The following is a 17,292-nucleotide window of genomic DNA, read 5'->3' as shown; positions in this document are numbered from 1 at the left end:
CCGTCGACGGCCGCCATGTGACACTAAATCCCCCAAGCATAGACATTGATTGCCGTATTTAAATTTATTTGTACAAATATTTTAAATATTTTGATATTATTTTATGTAATAAAATAGAAATTTTTTTGAGTTATTTTGATATTATTTGATGTAATAACATGATCTTAATTAATTTGTACAAATATTTTGAATATTTTGATATTATTTGAGAATTCTACTAACCATTAATACAATTATCAGTTAATATTTTTACATTCACATAATGTTAGATTTGAAAAAATGTTTTGACTGTTACTAACAATTAATACAATTATCAATAAATAATTGAAAAAATATAATTTATTTACAATTACATTCAACGATTCCGATTAGGGCATGATCGGCTTGTATGGCCTAGATTCCTACACCATCCGCACAACTTCTGTTGACTGGCTGTTTCTTGGGTATCCACATTGTTATGTATTCTAGTCGAACAAGGTCGACCCTTTGGTTTACGACGCAATTCTCTATCCGGTAACAGCTTAAAAGGAGCAAGAGATACGGGCGGCCACTTCGCTCATCTGGGACTGGTGGGAAAACGTGTCTCCAAACGCTATACATGTTTTCTAATTTGTACACTTCGTCCATATAACTCATCGTATCCAGACGGAGATTCTGACAAGTTGCAATAACATGAGCGCATGGATAATGAAGTGCATTAAACATCCCACAGTTACAAGTCCTATTTCGCAAGTGTACACGATATTGCCCGCCAACAACACCTTAGTGCGGTCTGTCAAACTCTGTCACGCGAAACCATAAATTGTCTCGATCGTGACACACTGTGTGCATGGTATTTGCCCTCGCCTTGGCCTTGTTAATTTCTTGAACTACCTTACTGCACCATATATGGCCTCCCTGCATCTGGCCTGCATAACTTGCTGCTTGCTTTGGAAATAGCACCGCCAAACGAAAATATGCCTCTCGCACAATCGATGTTATCGGTAGATGGCGTGTTCCTTTAAGAACATAATTTATGCATTCAACTAGGTTCGACGTCATATGGCCATATCGTAGGCCGCTGTCGTATGCTTGTGCCCACTGTTCGAAACGTATGTTACAAAGGTAGTCCGCCCCTTCTCCGTTAATTGAACGTAAAATTTCCAACATCTCGTGAAAACGGTATTTATTTATTTCATACCCTGCCAATATAAGATCATAGTGAATAATTTATACCACTTCTACCAATAAAACTAATTCAAATTGACAAACGAAATAACACAGATATAGACTAAATACCCATGTTGGTCACTTGTCGTCGTTCGCTCTTAGATGGATATTACCTGTAGTAGTTCGAAGCAACGTGTCTTAGGCAATATCTATGGTGTGTGCGCTATCATAAGCTTCCCTGTCGATAAAATGCAGCTAGTATACTGGCGCCCATATCTGAAATAACACAGATATCAGGTTGGGGCACACATGCCTCCTTAACCTAAAGAGAAAGAAATCCCAATTATCAGACGACTCCCTCGGTGTTATTACAAATGCAATTGGAAGAATTCTCCCACCGCCATCCTATGCCACTGCAAGCAATAGCCGATGAGTATACCTACCGAACATAAAGGTACTGTCAATTTGTACCAACGGCTTGCAGTATGGAAATACGTCTCGGCATTGCTTAAAGGTCCAAAACAGGCGTTTGAACCCTTGGCATCCACGTAGCAATCGACTGTTGTAGTACACATGTTCCGTTTCAAGGTCTGTGATGGCACCTGGGACGTATCTCTCTAGCACCTGACACCACTGCCATATTTCATTATATGATGCGCCCCTCCCACTATGCATCTTCTCCAATGCCTTTTGCTTAGCTATCCGAGCCTTGCAGTAAGAGGGCGTGTACCCCATTTGGCAACGAATATTGGCAATTAACACCGGCACTGAAGTCTTGGGATCTGCTTTAACCGTGGGTAGTATCAAGCTAGCTAACATAGCTGAATCCATCTTGGGATGATCTTGTGAAACACCTATAAACTGAATACATTAAATAATGCAACATTGCATAATAAAAATATTATTCAGAAACCGTCAATACTGTACCTACAGCACATGTATGTGGATCTTTGTACTTTTTAATCTCCCACAACCCTGTCCTTTTCCTTAATGAGGCATAGATTTTCCATGAACATGTGCCGTCTTAGACTGCACACTTCACCTCAAACTTATTAGATTTGGATTATCGACGTGGTAGTTAACGCCGTTTTTGATGCTATGTTGTTTCAAAGCACCAATAAAACTATCCTTGTTGGTAAACTGATTACCAACTTCAAATTCACCGGAATCTACCCCCGAACTTGTACGATCACGCAACTGGTGTGGTAGATCTGGAAACTCTAACGCATCATCTGTAGACAGATCGACATTATGCATGTGGGCTGGAGGTGAGTATACTCTGAATCGTGGATTTTCTTCTTCATCTGAACTCCTTTCAGCATCTTCAGGTTCTGTTGGAATAGACTCCGGTTTAAAAAATTAGCCAATTTCTGCACCATCCGGCCCAAGCTCTCGAGATGGATCCACATCGGAGTCATCTTATAACCCACAATCATTTGTAGCATACGAGGTCTCCTCACCGGTTGATGTCGTAGGGAGTACATCATCCCTTCTTCTAGGCATTTGATAACGTCTCCAATTGGATTTAGATTGCCACCCACTAGAACTTGATGCCATTCCCCAGTACATATTTCTAGCATCAAACATCGAGCCACTGACGTACATGTCCCATCCACCGACAGAGAGTCTTGTAGGGGATGTGCATTCGACACCGCTACCAAACATGGGCTGTTCCGTATTTTATAACCCGCTAACCAAGTGTCAGCCAGGGATCGTTTATACATCTTGAACACCGATCGCAAGTACATCATTTGGGGATGTAAATTGTACATATAACTCAATATAAGGTGCTCCACTAGCAAGATGAGTCTGCACCACTGCCTCTAAGCTACGAGCACCTTTTATGTCGAACGAGACATATGTCACCGGATCAACAGAAGAACAAAATCGATACGTGATAGACAGAACTTTCATTGGTATCGTTCTGAAAATTTTACGCCTAATTCTTTTATGAAGTTCTGTCAAATCTATGTTCTGGTTAAAAACCAGTCGCATCGTATTCTCCGACAAAAAAACAACACTATTCTCAGTGTGGCAAACCTCACCATCGTAGTAAATAACAGCACTAATACGTTCACTCATATTTGAAACTCTAACCTTCTTAGCCTCTTTAAATTGTTTCTGCTGTGACTTATGCATTCTGAGAACATTTTTTGCCTCATTTATAGCCTCAGCCCAAACATGCTACTGTAGCAAAAGCGCGTCCACGTGGGCGCGATTTCACAAATTCTTCTCATAAAACATCCTGGTAGAAGCGATTTTAAACTATTTGCTCAGAAACGTCAACTTGATATTATTTCTTCCAGGACCAACTGTAGCAAAAGCGCGTCCAAGAGGGCACGATTTCACAAATTCTTCGCGTCCACGTAATTTAATTTTAATTAATTAATTAATTTCTCTCTAAAGCCCTAAAATTTTGAAAAACCCTAAAAAACCTAATGTGAGAAACACCGCGAAATTGCGTCCACGTCAGCGCACTTTGCTGACGTGGACACAAATCGCGCTTTCAAGGCCGCACTTTGTTCCCATATCAGCACATCGTGTTGACATGGAAGCGATTTGCTGACATATCCCCTAACATCGCGCTGACGTGGACGCGATTTAGGGGAAAAAGGGCCTATTCCGGTAAATAATAAAATACTGGGCCAATTTCGGTAAATTTTAAAAAAAATTGGCTTTTTTGGTATTTTGGCCTTTGTTTTCAATTAATTTTCCTCCTTTTTTCTTAAATCTCTATTACCTAACGTCATAATTGTAATTTTATTTTTAGGATATTTGCTTAATTCTAAAGCCTTCTACTCTAGATTGAGTATTTGTTTCTTTCTTTTCAAAGTGTAATTACTTTTTCGCCCATTCATTTGTTTACAACTGAGTTCAATAAATTCTTTTTTCCTTAACTCACAAATTCATATTATATCATTTTTCATTTTGTTATCTAAATTTTATTTTCTAAAAGTGATACTTAAAATATTTTTTCCTAAATTTTTATATTCATTGATCAACCGTCAGTTAATCAATAACTAATAGTGATGCGGTTCAATTACGTAACGACTTATTGAATAGCAAGCCACATAAGCACTTCTCGTTAATTAGTGACTCATAAACATTAACTTAATGTTACTGTCATTGATCTCTCAACTTTTGTTTGATTTTTTTGAATTTTCTTTACATATAATAAAATTTTCAAAATAAAACTTTAAAAGTTGTATATTAATATGAAAATGTACTTTATAGTATATGAATTATATAAAATTTAAGTAATTCAAAATTTAAAATAAAAAGTATATTTATGAAAATTTATTTAATCATATAAAGTTATGTAAACGCTGTACAAAATCATAGACATTAAAGTTTTAAGTTTAGGTTATTATGTAGCAACACTTGTGAACAATATGAGTAGTATAAACAAATTAATTGGGGATGATTTGTTCTTTTTCCCCCATGTTTTCTCTCCATCCTTAACAATGACGTACAAAAAGAAACGACTCACAAGGCAGCAAATATGAATCCCACAATGCTTGTAAATCGAAAAATCTAGGAGAAACACACCATACTTTTTCCCTCTAAAATATAAGTAAAAGGTTTCTAATTTTGTCAGTGGTATAGCAGAAGAAGAAAGTTTGAGAACATCTACTTCCCTAGTGTTTCTCAAATGAGTATAAAATATTTTTCTCAATAATTCTTTTATTGAATAAATTACACTTTCCTATCCAAGGTAACAATCTGTTATTAGTTGAAATAGATTCTAATTTAGCCTTAACATAAAGTGAAATAATTGTATACAAGAAGAGTAAAGAATAGAAAAATCCAACTATATTATCTTAGTGAAAGAACTTGCGAATTATTGCTTGATTTTGATAGGTGAATATATACACATACTAGAGGAAGAAACTGTTACTAACAACTAACAAATTTTGTTGAACAGTTGAACAAACTAACTGTCTAATATTCACCCAATTACCGAAACCCAAAGTTTCTCTCGAAAACAGCAAAAATAAGAAGAAGACAACGGTTTGGTGAGGATATCGGCAACCTGATCACAAGCAGGTACCTCACCAACAATGACAGACCCATTAACAACTTTCTCTCAAACAAAAAATAAGTCAAGCTCAACATGCTTAAATTTTAAATAAATGACGAGATTGGCCGCAACCGCCACGATGTTGGAGTTATCGCACCAAATGGTCAGGGTATCATTAGAGGAAAACCAAAGTTCCTGTAATAGTGACTCTAACCATGTGATGTCAATAGATGCAAAAACTAAACCTAGATACTTTGTCTCAATTGTCGACCGAGAAACAACCTGCTATTTCTTGGAGCACTACGAGATAGGATTCCCACCAAAATACACACAATACCCGGTGGTGGATTGACGATCATCAAAGTCTAATCCCCAATTTGCATCAGTATATCCAACTAGAGATAACCTCTTGGAAAGCAGAATATGCAACCCATAGTCAATGGTGGCACCAAGGTAGGGCAAGATGTGTTTGATTGCCACGAAATAGACATCGGTTGGGGAGTGCATAAATTGATAGGTACGATTAACAGCATATACGATGTCGGGTTGAGTCGGAACCACATATTGTAACACCCTGGCAATACTTCGATATTCATGAGGATCATCAGGAGGAGTTTTCATATGTTTGGAGAGAGAGCACGAGCTAGTAATGGGTGTATGGACGTCTTTAGCTTTATCCATATGACAATGTTCCAAGAGATCAAGAATGTACTTTCGTTGACAAATATGAAAAGCACCAGTTGACGAATGAGTCACCTCAACACCCAAAAAATAGTGAAGGGACTCCATGTCTTTAAGTGAAAACTCAGTATGAAGTCAGTGAACAAACATATTAATCTCAACAAGTGAGTCACCTATAATAATAATGTTATCAACATAAACCAAGACATACATATGAAACTAATTAGTGACACGTATGAATAAAGAGGCATTGGATTTGGAAAACTCAAAACCAATAGAGACAAGAAACGTCTTCAGCTTATCAAACCATGCCCTCAGAGCTTGATGAAATCCGTACAACGCTTTGTTTAGCCGACATACAAGGGGTTTCCCATTTGCATCGGTTTGAACATAACTGGGAGGTTGTGGCATGTATACCTCTTCAGTTAAATCACTATCGAGAAAGGAATTATTAACATCAATTTGCCTTAATAACCACCATTTGGTGACAATAATAGACAGAATGGTTTGAATTGTAGCTAGTTTGGCGACGGGATTGAATGTTTCACGAAAATCACACCCAGGGACTTGCGAACATCCTTTTCCAACCAACTGGCCTTTTCGACGGGTAACAGTACCATCCGAATTCCTTTTGATTTTAAAAATTCATTTGCAACCAATTGCCTTTAGACTTGGGGGTAAGGGAACTAGAGTCCATGTCTGATTGTAGATCAAAGTATCATATTCCTCCTGATCAGCCAGCGTCCATTCCTTACTAGCAAAAGCTTTTTCAATAATACGTGGCTCATGTTCAGCGAGCTTAACTGTTAACACCCGTGGTTTAATAATTCTAGCCTTCGGCCGAGTGACCATAGAATGAATATTACCAAGTTGTGGTGGAAGATCAACCAGAACAATAATAAGTACTAGTGTGGGTGTGGAAGTGTCATATTCATGACCTAGGCTAGCATTATTTCATTAGAACAAGTGGAATCCAAAGTAGATTCAGTAGGAAAACTAAGAAAACAATCCAAAAGAGGATCATTCGAGGGCATTGTGTGTGACAAAGTGGAGTGCACGAGAAAAATAGAAGTGGTGACTCGGTCAGATACCAGAGAGAAAGACGGGGCACTAGAAGAGAACAAAAATCGATCCTCATCAAATACCACATGTCAAGAAACAAGCACCTGCCAAGTGTAACACTCCAAACTCGACCTAGACATTATAGTCAGATCTGGAAATGTTACCGCAAATCACTTGAAAACCCAAAATTCATTGGTTTTGAAAAGATTTCGTTATTACCTTTTGTTATGTAAAAATCATTTTTTTTAAAAACATGTCTTTCTTTACTACTTTGTGAAACTGTTGCATGATTAAATTTTCTAAAACAAATAGGTTTGCAACATAAATCTTTAGCATGTTAAAATTTGGAAAACACAATTTGTTGTTTGAAAATTTAGCATTTTGCTCATAAAATGAATGTCGTTAATAAAAAAGTTTAAATAATTTCAAACGAAAAATGAAACAAAATACAAAACAGAACAGTCCCAAAATGTCCAAACAGTCCATAAAAACCAAAATAAGAAAATTATGAAAAACAGCGTAATTAAAATAAAAGTTTAACTGAGCTTCCACCACATTAACCCATCCTAAGTTTAAGGGTTACCTAAAAGTGACAGACAATCAGAGAGCGAGTTTTTGAGATTCAGTGTATAACATATAATTTGAACAACATAAATTATTCAGACAAATATATCAGAAGCTTATCATATCAAAACAACACAGATGCAAAAATATAATTCTACCTCCATCTGCTACACACCAACTCCGACCATCCCAACATACCATATGAGGTATGAAACACCCATCTAGCTCTAAACACCACTTAGTGTCGGTATGACACTTTTCAAAGTATTTGCAGCTTAGCTGCCAAATCAATAGGCAAATTATTACCGTTTATAGAAATAGATATGGCTGTGCCATTAGTTACGACAATTAATCAAACTGCGCACACTTTCTCCAATACATAATCTCCACCCAATCCACATACAGAATTTCAAATGTCTAAATTATGCATATCATACATACTCATAACACATACAAGTCATATATATCTTATTACAAATCTTTCATATCGTTTCATAAATTCTATTTATAATACTTGCACGTTAAACATGCATAATTTAAACCATACTTATATCAATTTTATGTTAAAAATTATCAGAAAATCATGTTTTATTGTTTATTTAATAATATATGGAGCCAACGGAAGGCCTACATTTGATCCAAATGATTTATACGACCCTAGGGAAAAATTTAAAATTTTGGGCCCATATGTCCGTGTGGCCTACATGACCTAAATGGATAGCTCGCATAGCCCACACAATCTCATACATGCCAGTATGGCCCACACGGTCCAAATAACCTAAATTGTGTGTCTCACACGGTCCAACACACGACCATATGGCAACAACAGAATAGTTGTTCAGCTTTTTCCATTCGCTAATTTTCGGGTTTCTCGTTACACACCTGACCCAATTTTGATGTGAGTCTAAAAATTTAGTATCCAAACACCTAGAAACATCAAATATTTAGCAAATCAAACCTCAACCGCGCAATGAATAATTAACAACTTTAATTCTCCCAAAATACTAACCCAACCACAACCGATTAACCCCTAAACAACCAAAACAGTCCCAAATTGACAGAAACATCTACCTTCGAATGAACAGTACTTCCCCAAATCTTAACTCGCCGATGAATTATTTGCTTCCTGAGTTTTCCCTAAATAAAATAATCAATAAACACGATTAAACACAAAATCACTTATCAAAAAACTAAACTTCCAAGAAAGGAAACTCTCCGAAACGAAAAAGATGGAAGACATTACTTACACACCAATCTAATTTCCACTATTCAATCAACTTTCACTACTGAAGCACAAAACCCGATGAAGAAAAGAAAAATAGAAGAAAAACAAAACAATGAAGAGTAAGAAACACATAGAAAAAAAAAGAAAATGAAACATGGAGATTAAGAGAGAAAAAAGAATGTAAAAATTGGGAAAAATATTTTTGAGAAAAAGAAGAAAATGTCTTGATTATTTCAAATAAAATACAATAATATATTAAAACAATCCCAACAACCTAATCCTCTCAAACCACCACCCCATTACTTTTCCCTCAACAAACAACTACCAAAGTTCAAAACTTACTAAAACTCCAAAAAAAATCAGCACACATACGAACAAGCAAAAATAACCCAACTTGTTCACACTGGGACACAAACTCAAGACAATAAGTACGCTCACAAGCACCTTACCACCAAACCAATAGGCTCATTATTGTCACATATTGAACAAAAATATTACTTAAGCTAAACAACAGAGATAAACATAGAACAAAAAATAATTGAATTTTCCCCAAAAGTAAGACCTAAACCCATGACCTCAAACACACAATTAAGACACTTAACCAATGATACAGATACTTAATAATGGCAAAATTAACAAACGAAAATTCATATTTTTGGGGCATTACACACCCGATCATTCAAAGCAAGACATTGGTAACCTTTGTGTTGGGAACTATAACCAAGGAAAGTACACGGTTAAGATCAGAATTCTAACTTGTGTTGATTAAATGGCCTGAGATACGGGTAACAACAATACCCTAAAACACAAAGATGGTCATATGTCGAAGGAGCACCATAAAGAACCAAACACGAAGACTGATGTTGAAGAACCAAAGTGGGCAACCGATTTATTAAATGAACAACACATGAAAAAGCATAGCCCTAATATTTCATCGGTAAATGTGCTTGAGCAAGTAATGTGAGCCCAACTTCCAATATATGATGATGTTTCCTTTCAACAATCCCATTCTATTCGGATGTATGAGGGCACGTAATACAATGAAAGATTCCATGCTGAGCCAACAAAGATGAGAATGTGCAAAATTCACCACCCTAGTCACTCTGAAATTGCTTGATATCTTTGCCAAACTGAACTTTAACCTTTTTCTAAAACTAAACAAAACAGTCAATAACTTGATTCTTCTTTTGAATAAGAAACAACTAAGTAAACTGGCTACAAACATAAACAAAAGAAATGTAATATCAACTAGGCCCACAATTAACAAAAGCAAGTCCCTACAAATCCAAAACAACCAAATCAAATGGATGATGATACATAATGGTGGAATCCAAAAATGGTAATTTGTGTGACTTCTTTTGTTGACAAACAGAACAAACATACCACAATTTATTGCGCTTGATGGTTACTTCTTTCCCTTATGAGTCTCCAGCTCTGATTTACAGCTCCTCTTCGCCTTGTCCATCAGATGGTACTCGCCCTGCTCGTGTGGTACAGTCTTTTCTAAGGCATGAAGTCGTAAAACTTAAAGAGGAAATATATGTTCAATGGCAGCATCAGTTTAAGCTTATCATTGAACGGTATGATCTTACCAGTTACATTCTTGGTACACTTCCGATCCCGTCTAGATTTGTGGCCTATAGCGAAAGGAAATTGGTTCCCAATCCTAATTTTGTAGTGTATCATTAGCAAGATAAGCTTTTTGCTTCTTGGATTTTATCCACTATTAGCATTGATCTTCTGTCATGTTTTACAAGAACCACCTTTGCTCGTGAAATCTGGACCAATGCTTGTCAATTGTTTGGTGCAGTTTCTTGTGCTAAAGTCTCTCACTTGAAACATGATTTACACTTGATCAAAAAAAGGCATTTATCTATCGAAGAGTATTTGGCAAAAATTAAAGCTACCTGTGATTTTTTTCGTGCCTTTGGTCATCACGTTTCCACTGAGGAGCAAGCCGAGATTGTTATTGTTGGTCTTTCAGTTAAATTTGAGCCTGTGCTCACCATTACATCTTTCTTAGCAAAGCCTCTGGCTATAGACTGCCTTGTGGATATACTATTAGAGTTTGAATGATGATAGCACCGGTTTGTCTTGGAGATCCCGATTCAGGTAAATATGGCACAACACTTACTTTCGATGTATGCTCCAATAATGGCATCTCTTTCAAGTCTCACGTGTGAGCCTCGATTTTTAAGATCTTAACGTGGTCGTGATTGGAGGAATCGGGGCAGACTTCAATGTCAGATTTGTAAACGTATTGGACATCTTGCGCAACGATGTTTTTATCGGTTTGACCGATCATTCGACAAACCTCTAGTGGCTTTCCCCTCTAGCTCTTCTCGAGAATTTTCAGTGGCTGCAAATGAGGATTCTGATTGCCAAAGGTTTCATGGTTCTGCTAATACGGTGTCTTCTCACTCTAATTGTAACACCCCTAACTCGTATCTATTGCCAAATCAGGGTTACGAAGCATTATCGTATAATAAAAAAACATCTAAACTTAACTTCATTCAATAAAATAAACAAATCATAAACCAAACATATACATACATACCATCCCTAAATCGAGCCATCGAGGCCCTAAAAATACCTTTGAAACAATTTGGAACTAAAATGAAATCATTTAGAAAGTCTAGGAAAAAGTTACAAAATTTTGGAAATAGAGTTACAAAACCGAGGCACATGCCCGTGTCTTAAGCCGTGTAACCTTCAGACTAAGGACACACGACCGTGTCCCAGTCCGTGTCCTCATTCATGTAACTCTTTAAGTAGGGTTACACGACCGTGTCACATGCTTGTGTATCAGACCGTATAACTCTCTAAGTTACCCCATACGCCCGTGTGCCAGGCCGTGTGCTAGGCCTTGTAACTCACTGACTTGCATACAAAAGAACTCTCAAATGACCCATGGTCGTGTCGCCAAGCCATGTGCCATACACGGCTGAGTCACACGCCCGTGTCTCAGGTCGCATGGACCCAAATTTACTTAAAATCAAGTCATTTCCAATACTATTTCATGCACAAACATTTAGGTCTTTTGTGCACATTTTCAAGGCACCAAAATCCTATCAAAACCTACATATAATTGCTATTTCAAGAGTCCTAATTCAACTAACCAATATGTCATTCAAAGACACCTTAAATGCATTCATCAACACTTACCTAAACATGTCAATTTTACCAAATTCCAAACCTCAAATTCTAGTTCAATACTTTCCAAAACATGCCACAACTTCTCTATAATTATACCAATTCAAAACATACCATATGAGCCATTCAAAACATGCATCATAAGATAACCAAAATAACACAATCTAGTGAGGCATCAAATGGTACCAACAATGTTAACTTACACAAATTATACATGCCAATTCACCAACTAAACATTCAACAAAATTCCATTACAATTCACCCTATACATGCCATTGTAATCTTGGCCAAAACATTCAAAAACTACCGATATTTATGCTGGATAGTGTGATAGATCTCCGACGAGCTTCCAAGCTGATCGAGCTTCTGATAATCTATGAAACATAAGAAGAAACTACGTAAGCAATTAATGTTTTGTAAGTTCGTAGAAAATAAAACATAACTTACCATTTCATTTACATAACATAAAGTATAAGTATAATATAACTCAAACCACAAGCTTGGCACAAGCCTATATATCATCATCAATACACAAGTTAGCACACTTGCACATAACTCAAATGAATCAACCATGATATAAGTCATTTTCTATATGAAATACATCAATTAGTTCATGCATTCTTTCCATAAGATCGTGCTTGATTCTATTTGAATACTTATGTTTTAAATCTCTTTTCTTACCCGTTGAACCTGGAGGTGTGCATGGGTCGGGCCGGGCCGGGTTTAGGCCGAGCTCAACTAAAAATTTAGGCCTGTTTGCTAGGCCTGGGCTTAGCCCGACCCAAAAAATGGGCCTAAAATTTTATCCAAGCCCGACCCGGATAAAAATGCTTAAACCCAACCCGGCCTACCCATATTAATTTTTATATTATGTTTTATATAATTATAAAAAATATATAATACATCAAAAATACTAAAAACATCAAAATAAATATTTCCTAACAAATTGAAAATAAATTTTATAAAATATGTATACTTAAATAACACTAAGATAGATGCAATTTAAAAAGCAAATGCCTTTGAAATAATAACAAAATTAACAAATGTATTTAAAATAATAACAAAATTAACAATAAAATAAGTTTTATACAATATCTAAACAATAACAACAAAATAGTAGTAACATAATAGTAAAATGATAGCAAAATAGGGAGAGAACAACAAGAAAATAATATTAAAAAACAAAAAAAGTATTTTTTGTCCTTTAGTGAATTTGGGTCGGGCCCGGGCCAAAATGCCTTACTCGAGGCCCAGCTCTTTTTTTAAATGGGCATTATTTTTTTTATCCAAGCCCATTTTCTGGGCCTATATTTTTACCTAAACCCTCCCATATTTCGAGCAGGCCTTAAGCCCGACCCGACTGGCCCAACCCATGAACAAGTCTAGTTGAACCATCTAGAATTTCATCGGATACTCGGAAAAGCTCACATGAAGTGTGCCTTTACATATAACTGTAACTTTTTCTTTACATCATTGCTCACACGAGCTATGGGTCGGAATGTAAGCTACAAGATGCTGCTCACACGAGCTGTAGAGGATTCGTAACAAATGCAGGACCTTAGCCATCGGTAAGACATTCAAGATCAGCACTTGAAACATGAAATCCCTAAAGACATGTCATTTGTATTCTACGAATTCCTAAAGTTCAACCGGGACTCAATAACGACATAGCATTGATTTGTTTATACATCATTCAATTAACAATATAAATAACATATTAATATACAATTTAAATATCATTAATACGATAATCGTTCATATGAACTTACCTCGACAACTAGGGGCATAAAGGTTAAATCGAGCTAATCCGAAGCTTTTGCTTTACCTCGATCTAGGTTCGTACATGGTTTATCTTGATCTAAATACACAATTTTAATCAATTTAATATTTATAGTATCCAATTTAATCCACATTTCATATTTATGTAAAATTACTACTTTGCCCCTAACATTTTAACTTTTCACAATTTAGTCCTTAAGCTTATAACTTAATACCTAACCATTTTAATCAAAATCCATGTGAATCAAACACACAAGGGACCTTGAAACAACTCATATTTATCATTATTTCATAATAAAACCCTAAATTTATACCTTAAACAAGTCAGTCCCAAATTCCAAAATTCAACAAAAATCACTTAACAAAACTTGTTTATTTTTCAACAAGGATTCATAATCTACCATTTAACATAAAAAAAACATTCAATAAAATTCATGGCATAACCCTCAACCTTTAAAAGTTTTACAAATTGATCCCCAGGCTAGCTAGATTAAGCTAAAACAGACTCAAAAATATAAAAAAATATTAAAAACGAGGCTCAAAATCACTTTCATGCAATAAACAAACTTGACCAAACCTTCAAAATGTAAAAGTGGCTTCCTCTTTCCCTAATTTAGGTGGAGAAAAACAATGTACAAGATGATACCAATTTTTACCTATTCTAGTTTAAGTTTAATTGACCAAATTACCATTTTAACCTTTAAAAAGCTTTAATAATTTCATCAAAACCATGTCCATAAACATCCACTATCACCTCAATTGGTCCATTTACTACTCAAGTCCTTTAGTTTAAGGTTTCATAGCCATTTGACCCTTTTAACTAATAAAACTCCACTTTTACATTTTTACAATTTAGTTCTTTTTACTTAATTAACCATTTAAACATTAAAATTTCTTAACAAAATTTTAATATGACCTTAATAAAATCTCGTGAACATTAAAATAATAATTTGCTCGTTAGATTTGTGGTCTCAAAACTACTATTCTGATATCACTAAAAACAAACTGTTACACTAATAGGTTTCAATCCGGCTCGGTTCCAACTTCAGGCCTAGTGGCCAATCAGGTCACTTATTTGCCCCACTCAAATGTCTTTGGTTTTGGGTCGTCTCAATCTGTGCATGATGGGTCATTTGGTCTTTAGTTTGCTGGGTTTTCACTTGGGCGTGCCTCGTTTAGTTCTTCGATTAGGCCATTGTGTGGGAGTGCTTCGTGTAATAATGTTGCAATGTCATTTTAGACTGGGTATACGCTGCATCAAATTGATACTTCATCTGTGTTTCATTTTGCTGGGCCACCGAATACTTTTGGGTTTGGGACTATTTTTGGGCCACTAAATGCTCACTCCACTAGGACCGGTTTCCCTGTTGAATTTTCTATTGGGTCGAATTCTTCATTTCCCCATCCATCTGTTGAGTCATCTACTTGGTACCCTGACTCGGATGCCATCAATCATGTGCAAGAGTCCTCGGTATTAAATTCTTTAATTAAATATTCAGGTAATATTCATTTGCTTATGGGTGATGGTACGAGTGTCAATATTGAGAATTTGGGTCATAGCACAATTTCTACTTCCTGTAAATTGTTGTATTTAACAAATGTGTTACATGTACCTAAGATTCAGAAAAATTTTCTCTTGGTTTCTCAATTTGCTCGAGATAATAATGTCTTTTCGAGTTTCACCATTTTCATTGTTTTATAAAGGATATATAGACTCCGGAAATTTTTCTCCGAGGCCACACACATGAGGGATTGTATCGGTTCTCTTCGGCAATATTTTTCATCAACAGGGGTCCCTTCAAGTTGTTGAGATGTCTCTTCAAAATACAAAGTTGGGCACCAAGCATAAAGTGTTTGAGCTATGACATCGTCGACTTGAACAGTTGAACAAACTAACTATCTAATATAAAGATGTAGATTTGTAAACTCAAATATGAGATATTGTGTATATATACAATCCAAAACTACCAAGAATGAAGAATTTATAAAGTAATTAGATCCAACAGATTAATTAAAAGAATATTGAGAAAGCAATGCAAATGGTGATCAACAACGATGGCCGGCAACAATGGTTAACGATGATGAACGGTTTGTCTTCTTCTGTCGCATGGTAGTTCTTAATTAGTTATGGTTTTTTTCTTTCCCTTTTTAGAAACTTAACGATTGATTAATGGATGTATCAACTTGGAAGAAAATACTTTAAATATTACTTTTGTCAAAGAGTATACGTATCAAATTAAAAAATAATATAATTTAGATACTAATTTATGGATTAATCTATAATTTTTTAATACTTACAATTTTGGGAAGCCTTTCAAGTGTAATAAAGAGTTTTAACCGTAAGATTTAATTAATTAAAATTTATAATTCTTAGCCAAAATTTATAATAATAAATTATCAATATTAGAAAATACGTCCTAAAATATATCAACTTACATCTTTTAAAATATTAAATTGTGAAAAAAGATAAAATAACAAAAGAAAATTGTTATTGAGAAAATATAAGGAATCTTGTGTCCAGCCACTTTCCTGGTAGTTCCCATGGCAGAAGAAATTTGTTGAGCACCATCAAGTGCAAGTATGTAAATAAATAAAAGTTCATTATATTTTCTCTGAAAGTTGGGGTAGATTTAGTTTAGTTTTGGTTCTGTTTAATCACATTGTTTTTTTAAAGTTGTAGTGGTTTTAATTTTGTTCTTTTGAGTTTCGCTTTTAATTTAGTTTTTTGACGAGTGAAAAGAGAAAGCTAGATTCGTTGGGAACTATCATTAGATGACCTTGTTCAGATGCTTTTTTCGTAAAAAGGAAGTAAAGAATGACAACATTGATAAAAAAAAACTGGCAGTTTAAGGTGATGCCATCTTCGTAATTATTGGCTTTGCATTTTAGGGCATCAGAAGCACCTAGAATATTCATGCGGTTGTTATGTTGGATAAGATGGTCTTGAGGGTCCTTTTGGCCATCATACGTCTGTTTTTAGGTAACTTACAAGTTGGAGATGTACACTTAGGTATTATTTTTGCGGACAATGACTAGTTAGAGTAGTCCCATTCAATTTTTGTTGCCTTCGACTTATGGGAAAAGTTGCGTTTTCTTTCTCAAGACTTGCACCGGTCTTAAAAGAAATTTCCATATTCCTGAGGGTCTATCATTTGAGGCTGGTATGTGCTTTTGGGTTTCTTTGTCTAAAAGGAAATGATTGGGTAGTTTCTTTATGTTGTTTTTCCGGTTGTCAAGCTTGTAGTCGAGGATTCTGGTTTGCTTACAACCCTCTAATATATATTTTTTATTTTGTTGGTTTATTTCTTGCTGCCAAGTTAAAAGTTGTTCTTCAAGAATTTTCATTTTCTCTTACATTTTTATAACTTGTTAGGAGCTAATGTTGGGAATTCTTTTAGGGGGAAATGGGGTTTACTCCTCAAGGGTGGAATAAAGGTAAGATTGAGCCGAAGAGGGGTACGATTGTTGGTTCAGGTATGCAGGTTAATACTTGGGTAGGGGTAGCTTGAATATGCAACATAAAATGGATAATGTGGATTGTATGGATTGCACGGATCATATAGGTGGCATGTGTGTTGCTAGTAGGATTAACAAGGTTGGTCATAGGCAATTTGAGTTTGATATTGGGGATTTTGTCTCTAATCTTCGTATTGGTTTG

The sequence above is a fragment of the Gossypium hirsutum genome, chromosome D02 (genome assembly GCF_007990345.1).
Source record: "Gossypium hirsutum isolate 1008001.06 chromosome D02, Gossypium_hirsutum_v2.1, whole genome shotgun sequence".
NCBI classification, from domain to species: Eukaryota; Viridiplantae; Streptophyta; class Magnoliopsida; order Malvales; family Malvaceae; genus Gossypium; species Gossypium hirsutum.
The sequence above is the reverse complement of the archived record's forward strand: the minus strand, read 5'-3'. Positions refer to the sequence as shown.